The sequence below is a fragment of the Calliphora vicina genome, chromosome 3, assembly GCF_958450345.1.
Source record: "Calliphora vicina chromosome 3, idCalVici1.1, whole genome shotgun sequence".
Taxonomy (NCBI): domain Eukaryota; kingdom Metazoa; phylum Arthropoda; class Insecta; order Diptera; family Calliphoridae; genus Calliphora; species Calliphora vicina.
In genome coordinates, this window is record NC_088782.1 from 4,652,901 (window position 1) to 4,665,356 (window position 12,456).

The following is a 12,456-nucleotide window of genomic DNA, read 5'->3' on the forward strand; positions in this document are numbered from 1 at the left end:
TACATGAATGTGGTAACCATATATATGGTTACAGTGAACAAGTATATGTTTGTGACAATAATTTTTATGGTGAAGGATTTACCATATTATGTTTTTCTCGGCTTATGGATATCATAATCTAAGAACAACATATTATGATATAATGATTCATCATAAAAATGGTTGTCACAAACATATCGAGCCCTTAGCGCCAAATTATCGTAAGCGACAAAACACAGATTTTACAGGAGAAGGTTTTTTTTTGATTATTTTGAAATTTATACATAGAATTAAAAATATTCTGATGCGATATAATATAATTTCGTTCAAGCTATTTGTCTATTTTTCAAAAACATTCATAACTTTTGACAATTAAAAATTCATGGAATACTTTATAGAAAAATATGACAAAAAATGTTTTTTATTGTATTTTTGCATAGATACAAATTTTTCGAATTGAAATCAAATTTTTATTTATAAATCGTTTTTAATGAAATTTCACAGTTATGTGGATTTTTTTATTTAAAATGGAAAAATAAAAACGAATTTTGAAATTTATTATCAACAATCCCGCAATTCCCAAAAAAGTGTAGAAAAATTACAAAATTGGTAATTTTTAGTTTTTTTGGCTATAATATCAATACCATGGTCGGGGTTATCAGGACCCTTTACAAAATAATTAGAAACATATCGAGCCACCTACAGTCGGTAATTATATTTTGATATCGGATACCCAATTTGAGAATTTTAGCCCTAAAATTTTATTTTACATAAAAAATAGGTGTTTTTTGAAAGGACCTTGTCCCCTCGGTAACAACAATTTTGAAATTTGTTTTCCTATCAAATATTTTATGAGAACTTAGCTTTCAAAAAGTTCAAATTCCTTATACATCCTCTTAGAAATTTTTTGCGATAACTCAAAAAGAAAAAAAGTTATTTTTTCCCAAAAAAATAGCGAAAAATCGCCTTTTTAAAATTTTTTAAATTCAAATGCATATAACTTTGAACTTTGTCATTATTTTTAAACAATTCTTTTTCCATTTGACGCATACATGTATTGTTAGTCCTACAAAAAACTGGAGAAAATCGGGAAATATTTGGATACGCTGTTATCAGGTGGGTAAAAATGTCGAAAATTTAATTTTAATATGCGAATATATCCTAAGCTATAATAGATAATTGATAGCTACAACGAGGTTTATTGTAGTGCTCGATGATAAGATTCTATCTAAACCAAGAAATAATATCGTTTTAAAAATGTAACATATCCGAGGTGTCCTACTTTAAGAGCCCTTGGTCTCACCCCTGGTACGCCCATGAGCTCCACGTTCAAAACGTATACTCGACAACACATCTTCTTTGCACATTTGAAATTTCATTCAAACTAATCTAACCATTTAGAAGTTACAGATTTATTTCCCTCTTTTTTTCTATACCACTGTGTGTGGCTTACGATAAAATATGTTTACTGTGAAATATAAGCATTGACTTACGATAAAATCTTAACCCCTATATTTTGATGTTATTAACAATTTTGATATTCTGAGAACGCTAAAACATCAGTCGGTCCATAAAATTTTAATTTCTGCAATAAAACAAAAATTTTAAAAATGTCGCTTACGATAATTTGGCGCTAAGGGCTCGATATTTAAAAAACTTGTAACAATTTTGAAATGGTTACAGTAAACATGCACAACTATATTTTTCCTCTGGGTTTGACATTCTTGCGACTTTGACGAATCAAAATACATAAGTAATATTCCATAATTTTGTGATTAAACAGTCTTGTAGATATTGAATGCAGTCTCCTGCCTAAAAATAACATTTAAACCAAATACAAATTTTAAAATCGGCGAAACATTAGTTTTTGAAAAATAAAATAAAATTGTGTGTTTTGTGTGTAATATGAAAGAAAATGATGGTGAATAGTAATTTTTGTACGATTGCAACTATTTACGCTTTTAAAGCGTGTTTTTTAAGCCCGATATAATTTACTAAAGAGTTAGCTGACAAACGAACTGCCATGCTGTGCTCACTTTTTGACATTTATTATAACTATACTGTGGCAAATCATCACGAATAGATTGACGCTTAAACAACGCTACCATATATTACAAAATAACCAAATTTACTTTGAAAATCATTCATAATTTCACGCAACTTATAGAAGACCTCGTGATTTGTATGATGTTCATAATCGTCCACCTGAGCAAGCCATCCGTCGAACTGTGGATAGATTTCATAACAGATATTCACTAAATGATGCAATAATAACAACACGTAGAAGGAATGTATGTCCTGAAGAGAATATTGCCACTGTAGTCGAAAGTGTGCAAGAAGATCAAAATTTATGGAGTTGTCGTCGCACAGTGCACTGCAGTGGCGCCATTTGAGTTTTTTAGATGCAAAAACCAAATGAGATAATAATAAAATGGCATATGATAGATAACACAGCTCAATAGCAAAAAAGGCTTCACTAACCACTATATAGATTTGATGCATCATGGAAACCTAAGTACAAAAATGGTAAAATTTTTTAATTCTAAGGATAGATTTTTTTCAAACATTTTTTTTTCTAAAATTGTGAATTTTTTTAGATGTTTATATGTTTTGAGTTATCATATATAATTTATGATAACTCAAAAGGGATTAGTCTGCTATTATTGAAGTGAACTTAGAAAAGTTCAAATTTACATAGACTTTAATCTGTTTATATATTGCGTTTTAATCGGCTCAGTAGTTTCGGAGTTGTAATAACAAATTGAAACAAAAAATATATTTAATACGTAAAAATAGCAAATTTTTGTGCTTACAAAAACTCATGAAAAATCGAAAACGCCAAAACTTGTTCCGGTTTATTACTTTGTCGCAAAGCCGTATATAATAGCAACAAAATGAGATATCGATTATAAAAATTTATTGATTCTTTTCGAATTTATTCACAATTAATTGAGTTCGGTAATTTTCACAAAATTTTACTTTATTTTTTGATATACATAAAATTGAGCAGTTAATGTTCTTCTTTCGATTGATTGAATTTTGAAAACATTTTCCCCATACTACGTACAAATTTTCACATATATATTGCGTTTTAATCGGCTCAGTAGTTTCGGAGCTATAATAACAAATTGAAGCAAAAAATAAATTTTTTATGTGAAAATATCCATTTTTTTGTTTTAAAAAAAATCATGAAAAATCGAAAACGGCAGTAATTGTTTACATTTATTGCTTTATCGCAAATCCACATGTAATAGGAACAAAATGAGATACGGATCATAAAAATGTATGGATTATTTTCGAATTTATTCACAATTAAGTGAATTTATTAAAATGTTTGTTGCAATAACAAAACAAATTTCAAAAAAATAAATTTTTTATAAAATATTGTTCACAATCCGTAAAAGAAGGTATATCTAATGGGTTTTCACGGTTATATGTCATAAATTCCTCCAAAATACATGCAACACATTTTTGCAAGGGGCAAGGACGGGCAGATGGAAATTTTTGCATTAAAAGAACTTTTTTTTTTTGTTAGTTTTTTGTTGGATAGTTGGTAAATATCGATTTTTATTTTTTATTCTTTTCCTAATAAATAGATCTATCAATAGAATTAAAAGGAATGAAGATGAGTTACCTAGTTTTCGAGATACTGTATCTTAAATTACCTAAAAATGGTCTCTTTTTTTGAACACTGAAAATCAGTCAACTTTGAAAGGCTATCTATATTTTCTGAACCAAATATCTGATTGTAATAAGACAAATAAAAAATTAATAATTTTTTTGATTTTATTGGGCTTAAAAAAGTACTAGACATAGAGAACATAAAGCGGAAACGCAAAAAAGGTGTAACAAAAAAATTACTAAAAATAATGACACATACGAGTGTTGTTTTTGTTTTCACATAGTTTTTTCTACTAATACATTCTCACCTTTTAGGTTTTTGACAACTGAGTTAGGTCTTTGACAGGAGAGTTTCCGCTTTGTGTTTATTATCTATGGTACTAGACAAAAATTAATAGTCAGTAAATTTCAATATTTATTTAATATGTAATAAATATCTTAACCTACTCTGATAGCTCCAAGAATGTTCTATGTATTGCCATCAATAACAAAAAGACGTTCGTGTAATAAGAAAAAAAAATTGAAAAATATTTTTAGTCAAACTCTAAAAAATATTGATTTTCCTCAGATTTGAAATACTACAAATATTTGACCTTTGACATATGCTGATTTGTTGAGTTGTTCAAAAATTTCTTAATAAATTTACTTATTACAGTATTTTGTATGTATTATATTAAATTTAAAATTGCATATGCAACAAATACTAGTAATAATATCTACGAGTATTTTATGAATTTCAAAAGAATTCAAATTATATTTAATGATGAATACGAATAAGTTTCCAAATGATTTGAGAACTCACCACAAATACGGATTATACATTTGTATTATACATATAAGTACATTACATAGTTTATTATATGTATGTATGCAATTTAAAACACACATACATTCCCATAATAAACGTAATTAAATAAATAAGTCGTATAAAAGTCATTTAAAAATTCAATACCATACATTTCCGCAATAATTTTGGTTGTTGGAAATGAAAAGAGATTTGCGCCAAAGAAAATGAAAAATGAAATAAAATAAAATACATTTTTCATTTAATGCTGTGTGTTTTTCTTCACATTTGTAAAGATTTTCTTGTAATTTTCTTTAACAATTTTCTCTTAATTTATCCCCATTTTTAACCACAGAAACCGCTTACAACTACGAACATCCTTCAATATACAAAATTTTGAACATTTACAGTTATTACTGCAGACACATGTACAACTACAAGAATAAGTATCATTAAACATACATATATTATACACATACAAGAACACTTACACATACATATGCACATATACCAAATACATAGGTATGTGTGTAAGATGTAGTTGTAGTTATGCATAGAAATTTTGTTAACCACATAATCAACCATATATTCTATAGTATGTATGTATATGTACTAATACACATACACTGACAATTGCATTCATATGTAGAGAATGGAAGAGAATTATAATCTTATGGTCGAATACTGCAACAAAACGACTGAATGCTGAATGTGCAATTCAATACATTACACTAAGGATACGAGTGTAATCAGAACAGTATCTTCAGAATACAAATAATATCTATTATTTATAGTTTATTTGTATAAAATTTTTTTTTGGTGAAATTTGCGTTTTTGTTATTTTTTTTCTTTTTAGAAAAAGGGACTGGTTATGCAGTAAATGCTTCTGGTGCGCAACATCACGAGTTCTGTCTGTCTCAATTGGATGATGTTGATGTGAACAAAATATGGTTACCACAAGATGTTGCCAAATGCCATGTATCCAGTGAAATAATCCAATTATGCACTTCATGAGATATATCCTGGACGTGTGCTATCTTGTTCTGGTGATTAGGTCTCATCGGTCCCGAAATTCAGCCACATTTATGCAAAAATTGTGATGGAAAATTTCAACAAATATATGGACTAATTTGTCCGATGTGCTATTCAATGCATAGCAATATCTTGCGTAAATCTGTATTTGCTATTTAGTATGATAAAAATGCTTTTGAACGTGATTTTTGTTTTTAATAACTTATATGTCCTTTTGAAGCGAACATATCTGTCATTTATTCTCACTTACATATTAAACATTATAAAGTAAACAACGAAGTTGTTTTTTGCATCGAGATTGTTGAATTTTGTACCAACAAAGCGTAATATGCGGGAATTTTTGCTAATTGAAAAAATTGCACTGACGCTCAATCATTCTTCACTACAGGAATGAATGTGTTCCATCTGTTTCAAATGAGATGGTTTGTGCGGTTCAAAAATTTTGATTTTGACAAGAAAGACAAAGATTGCAAATGTCAGCTAAAAAAGTATGAAGATCAATAATTGAAGGCATTACGCTATGAAGATTGTTGTAAAACCCATCAAGAACTTGCAAAATCATTGGAACCTACTCATGCAGCAATTTAAAAACGTTTTTGAGCAGCAGGATTCATCCAAAAGCAGGAATTTTGGATAAAATACGAATTGAGGCCGAGAGACCTTGAAAAATGATTTTGATATGTCTGAAACGCTGCTCGAACGCTATAAAAGAAACTTAGTTCTGCACCAAATTATTACTTGCGATAAAAATTTGATCTATTACGATAACCCGATGCGTAAGAAATCGTTCGTGCCGGCCGTCCAGCCAATTAGCCAAATATCCATGACTTAACTAATTCAATACCTATTAAAAAGTAATTAGAATGAAGTGGTTAGGAAGTTTTTCCTCACCTGCTTCATAGACCAATCCGTGTCTCGTCTGACTATTATGTATTTGTTTCGATCGATGCAGAACGCGATACTCTTCAATTTGGAACAGAGTTTCCGATATTGGCTTGATTCGTTCTTGGCCTCAAAAGATATAAAAAGATCATAGCTAAAATTGACCAATACTTTAAGTTTGAAACAATCTTGCATTCTTACGTTATACACCCAATAATAAATGCCAATAAATCCAACACACATCTTAGTTTTGATTAATTTAGTCAACTCCTGGAAAGCTTAACAAAATATTTATTGAAAGTGATCAAGAAAATAACTGAATTGGAATCCATTAAACCTACAGTTTTGATTTTTTTCTAATAAGAGCCCAATATCTCTCCACTGGCCTTAGCTCCAGGGAGTTTGGAGGTTTTGCCTCTCTTGGTACAAATACCACATTATTGTTCATGTACCACTCAAGGTCTTGCTTACCATAGTGACAGGATGCCAAATCAGGCCAAAAATAAGTGAACACATTAAGAAGTCTTATAAATGGAAGCAGCCTCTTTTGTAAACTTTGCTTGTAACAAATGTTTGGCTTCTTTTGCCGCAACTGCATATTGCTTGTCACACCAAGAACTTTTTTGGGAAAATTTTCTGCTTTTGTAACCTAAACATTCCCTCGAGCATCAGCAATATAAAACAAGTAAGAAAGTATGGTCGGCCTTATCCTACACTAAGTAAAAGAGCAAAAACAGTTTTCTTTTAAAATTTCAATAATTTATATTTTTGAGTGATTTTCGGAAGTGGGCCTTATATGGGGGCTATGACCAATTATGTGATTTATGTCTCTATGAAAGTTTAGCGATTTATGCACGTTAAAGTGATTTTCGGAAGCGGGTCTATGACTAATTGTGGACCGATCGTAACAAAATTTGGTGACATGAATTTTGTATATATACAACTTATTTGGAGCGCAATTTGTGGAGATACATTTATAAATTAAACATTTATGTCCGATAAAGTCCAATTTCTGAAGAAAATTTGTATGGGGGCTAGGTGAAATAATGGACTAATTTCAGCCATTTTCAATAGGCTTGGCCCTTCGGCCGAAATAATAATATGTACCAAATCTGATCGAAATATCTTGAAAATTGCGACTCTGCGCACAAGGTTTACATGGACAGCCAGCCAACCAGACGGACGGACATCGTTTAATCGACTCAGAAAGTCGATCGGCATACTTTAAGGTGGGTGTTAGACTAATATTTTTGGGCGTTACAAACATCTGCACAAACGCATAATACCCTCCCCACTATGGTGGTGTAGGGTATAAATATTGACCCGACTGCGAAAAATTTTCCAGAACATACGTTTCGTCATCCATTATGCAGCAGGTATATATATTTTATTTATAAAATTTGAATTCAATTTCCTTGCTCTGTCTTTGTCCTCTAAGTTTTTAGCAGAGTTCCTGTCAGGAAATTTTTGAGCCTTGTATGTGTTTAAACCTGTACTGAATTTAACTTTTCTTACCGAGTAATAAGCTAACCGGACTGCTTTCCTACCGGTTGTGTTGGGAGCTCTTTCGAAACAGTTTTCTATTTATTGGCATCATAAACATCATGTGAACCATTCCTTCTACTTCAACCAGGTTTTCTATCAACGAACAAGTTCTTCCGATACTGTTCAATAACATTGGAATCAGTTTGACGACAGACCTATGATTATTTGGCTAACTTTTTGTAAGACAAAGTTGGGTTTTGTTGAAAATATTTAATAATTTTAGTATGCACTTTTTTCTCGTCACTCATTTTAATGAGATTAACAACAAATGAATCTAATGGACATTAAACATAATAACTGTCATGCTTTACAAATGTAACTTGATCAAAAAAAAAAAAAAGAAATAAATTAATACTTGGGATAGAAAAACGTATGTTATGGTTTACTGATCTCACTCCTTATGTATATTCAGTACTGTTGCAAATGTGAACTTAATTTTTAAAATCCTTTTCATTCCTCCTCCCTACATATTGTATTGCATGAATGAGTGTGTGTGTGACTACCAGTTGTATGTGTGAGTGTTCTTAAGCACTGCAGTGGTAGTATATTTATAAAGAGTAAAGAATTATTATTATTAAATAGTTACAAAAGTATATTTTGTATGGTTTTTGCTTAGGAAAGCAACTTTTCATTTTGTTCGATGTGTTTTATTTTTTATTTTTTTGCTCATGTTGCCCAACTGAAAAAGTGCATAGACGAACATGTGTAAAGAACTAAAAGAAAAAGAAAATCATTTATAAAGATGGTTTCAATTGGAGATAATTTATAAAGTTTTTATTTTTTTTTATTTATTTATTTTCTATATTTCTGGTTTCTTCTTCGTACGAGTAATTTTGTATAAATTGAAAATATTTCAAATTATAATATAACGCTGCATAGAAGGTTTAGATGGAGTGTTGAATGTTAGTAAGTTATCAAAGGCTATTTCTTCAACTTCATAATATTATCTAATGTTTAATTTGTTATGTTATAAAGTGCAAAAATTTAAAAATATAAAATATAAATACGATTAATTCTTGAGTATACTTGTTATGGTTGATAAATATTACTCATACGCATTGGTCTCTATGAAATATTTTCAAAAATATAACTGAAAAATGCGGAATTTATAATAGATGGTAAATCTTTTGAACGCTGTTTATGTTTTAGTAATTTATATGTCATTTTTAAGATCGAAAAAACCTGAACACTAGTATTTCATAAAATATTTTAACCCAAGTATTATTTGATTTATTTGATTTATTTTTTTATCAAGTTACCTTTGAAAAGTATGTCAGTTCTTATGTTTAATGTCAGTTATATTCATTTGTTGTTAATTTGATTGAAATTAATGACGAGAAAAAAGTGCGTACTAAAATTACTAAATATTTTCAACAAAATCCAACTTGGTTCTACAAAAAGTTGGCCAAACAATCAAAGGTCTGCCTTCAAACTGATTCTAATGTTATTAAACAGTATCGGCAGAACTTTGTAAAGCGAATACATAGAATGTTTTTTTCAAAAGAGCTCCCAACACATCCGGTAGGAAAGTAGTTCGGTTAGCTCAGTACTCGGAAAAGTTAAATCCAATGCAAGATTTAAAATATACAATGCTCATAAAGTTCTGGAAAGGAACTCTGCTTAAAAATTTGGATGCTAAAGACAGAGCACAGAAATATAAGTAAAATTTAATGCTGCCATTCATAAGACTTTTTTAATGTGTCCATTTATTTTTGGCCTGATTTGGCATCCTATCACTTGAGTGGTACAAGAACAATACTGTGGTTTTTGTACCAAGAGAGGCAAGTCCTCCAAACTGCCTGGAGCTAAGGCCAGTGGAGAGATATTGGGCTCTTGTTAAAAGATAATTGAAAAGTGATAGAATGCAAAAACAATAAAAACCTCAATGGAAGGGTATCCGGAAAAGGTTCATAAATTCATCACAATTGATTAGAAATACAAAACTAATATTTTTATAATTTTTAATTATAATTTCAATCAAATAAAAAAAATCAAAACTGTAAGTTTGGTGGTTTCTTTTATATTAACATTTATGTATGTTATAATTTTTTCGATTTCGCTCCTTAGTTATTGAACATTATAGTGTAAACAAAGACATCGATTGCATACCAAAACTTTTGTGTTCCATTGGCTTCAACGTGCGATAGATGGTTTCTGCGGTTTGGAAGTGGAGATCTTGATACGGAAGACAAAAATCTCCCAGGCCAGCAAAAAAAGTTCGAAGACCAAGAATTGGAGGCATTACTCCATGAAGATGGTTGTCAAACTCAACAAGTGCTCTCTAAATCATTGGAAGCTACTCAAGTAACAATTTCAAGATGTTTGCGAGCTGCTGGATTCATCCAAAAGCAGGGTAATTTGGTTCCAGAAGAATAGAATCCGAGAGACCTTGAAAGACGATTTTCCATGTCCGAAATTATATTTGAACTCTATAAAAGGTGAAAAAAGGATCCATTACGATAGCTCGAAGCGTAAGAGATCGTATGTGAAGCTCGGCCAACCAGCCGAATCGACAGCAAAGCCAAATATCCATGGCGCTAATGCAGTGGTGCCCAAAATCACAATTCCCTAGCACGCGTAATAGGGCAAGAAAATTCTGCTGACGTTACTTTGATACACATACACTATAAGCTTACTTGTGTGTTTTCTTATAATGATCATGTGTTTGTTGCTTTGTTTTCATCTCAGAGAACAAAATCAAATCAAATTCTCCGCTGTTTTACCAACACAACCAATGCTTTGATGGTATGTGTTTGGGCACCACTGCGCTAAAGTAATACTCTGTATTTGCTGGGACCGAAATGATCCTATCTACTATGAGCTGATAAAATCTGACCAGACCATCACAGGAAGTCTGTACCGAACCCAACTGATTCGTTTGAATACCTGTTAAAAAGAATTTAGAATGAAGTTGGGATGTTTTGCCTTGCCCGTTTTATAGTCCAGACCATTTCCCGTCCGACTACTATTTGTTTCGATCGATGAAGAACGCTTTCTTTGGAATACGCTTCACTTTGAAATAGATCATCCGATATTGGTTTGATTCGTTCTTGATCTCAAAAGATAAGCAGTTCTTTTGGCTCGGAATTCAAGTATTCCACCAGTGACATCACCTTGTTGAGTTATTTGGTAATGAAAATTTCTGCTGGGTCAGTTAGTTGTCTTTGTAAAACTTTGTTAAATATCTAAAATTTGTGTTTAGTTTTTGTCCATTTTTCTTCCTAGCTCATTTACTTTTACCATTGCCATTTCATAAGTGTGCAACCAAGTACCAGAAATATTATTTTAATATTAGGGAAAGAAAAATGGTTGTATTTAAAATTATGTTCTCATATCGCAAAAGACAGAAATCTAAATACGAATTATTCCTCACATATGTAAATAATGCCGTATGTAATTGTTGTATACAGTAGAAAACTAGAAGTGACACAATTGAATAAATTCAAGAAAAAAGTGGAGATAAACTTTGAAGTATTTATACATCTTTCATCCACCATAAAATGTATACAAATCTTATATAAAAAATTTACTACTTTATGAAATCAGGGTATATTTTTTATACATTTTTCTCAAGAAAATTTTAAATGCAAATGTGTTTAAACACATTTAGTATGTATGTATATTTGTATGCGTGTATGACATTTTCGTATATTAATGTGGTTTCGAGTTAAGATTAATAATTGTCAAAGAACTTTTAGAAATCTCAAATATTGTTTCTTGAACACAGGCAGAGAAAATTAGAAAAACTTAAAAATTCGTAAAACAAAATTTTTTTTACTTTAACTATACGAGTATTTTAAGAAATGCTTTCCATTTTGGTTAGGATCAACGAAATCTGCTTTGGTCCTCAACAAACGGGACCACCCTAATGTTTATACATATTTATGGCTGTAAAAGTGTTGTTATGTTTGTACACTTAGTGCTGATATTGTAGTTGTAAATTTTCATATCATTTCAGTTTAAACAACATGTCTACCTGTTGATGACTCTGTTAGAAATGTGTCCTCTTTTGTGTTAAAATCAACAGACACATGCATTCATTCCCACACACACTCGTATTTCTACACAAATATTTAAATGATCCAACATTTCACTCCAGCATGAACGTGTGTGCATATGAAGTCTTCGGTCATGACCATAAAGTCTTAGAAAAGAATACAGCTAGAAAACTGAAGGAACAAAAAAAAAACAAAATATATTTTAATATTTAATTTTCTTTTGTTATTTGGTTCCATCTTAGACAACGAAAATATACAAATAAAAGCAATTTTTAATGCTTTATTATGTCTATTGTTAAACACACATTGTTAACACACACAAAAGGAATGGCAATATGTACAATACAAAATTACAATTTGTCTTCCGTTTGTATAACATTTTAATGACATTTTGTGCCACTTCCTTGATATTGGTGCAAAAATTGTAAATTTGGAATAAAGTATGCTTTAAAGTCTTTATAATAATATAATGTTTATCTCTTTAAGAAAAATGTTTAATTTATGTAGATTTTAAAATATATAAAATTTGTATTTTTGTAAAAATTTCACTTGCTTTTATTTGAGATTTTGTCTTAAACTTTGGCACAAAAATCTTGTCTAAAACTTAATGTAAAC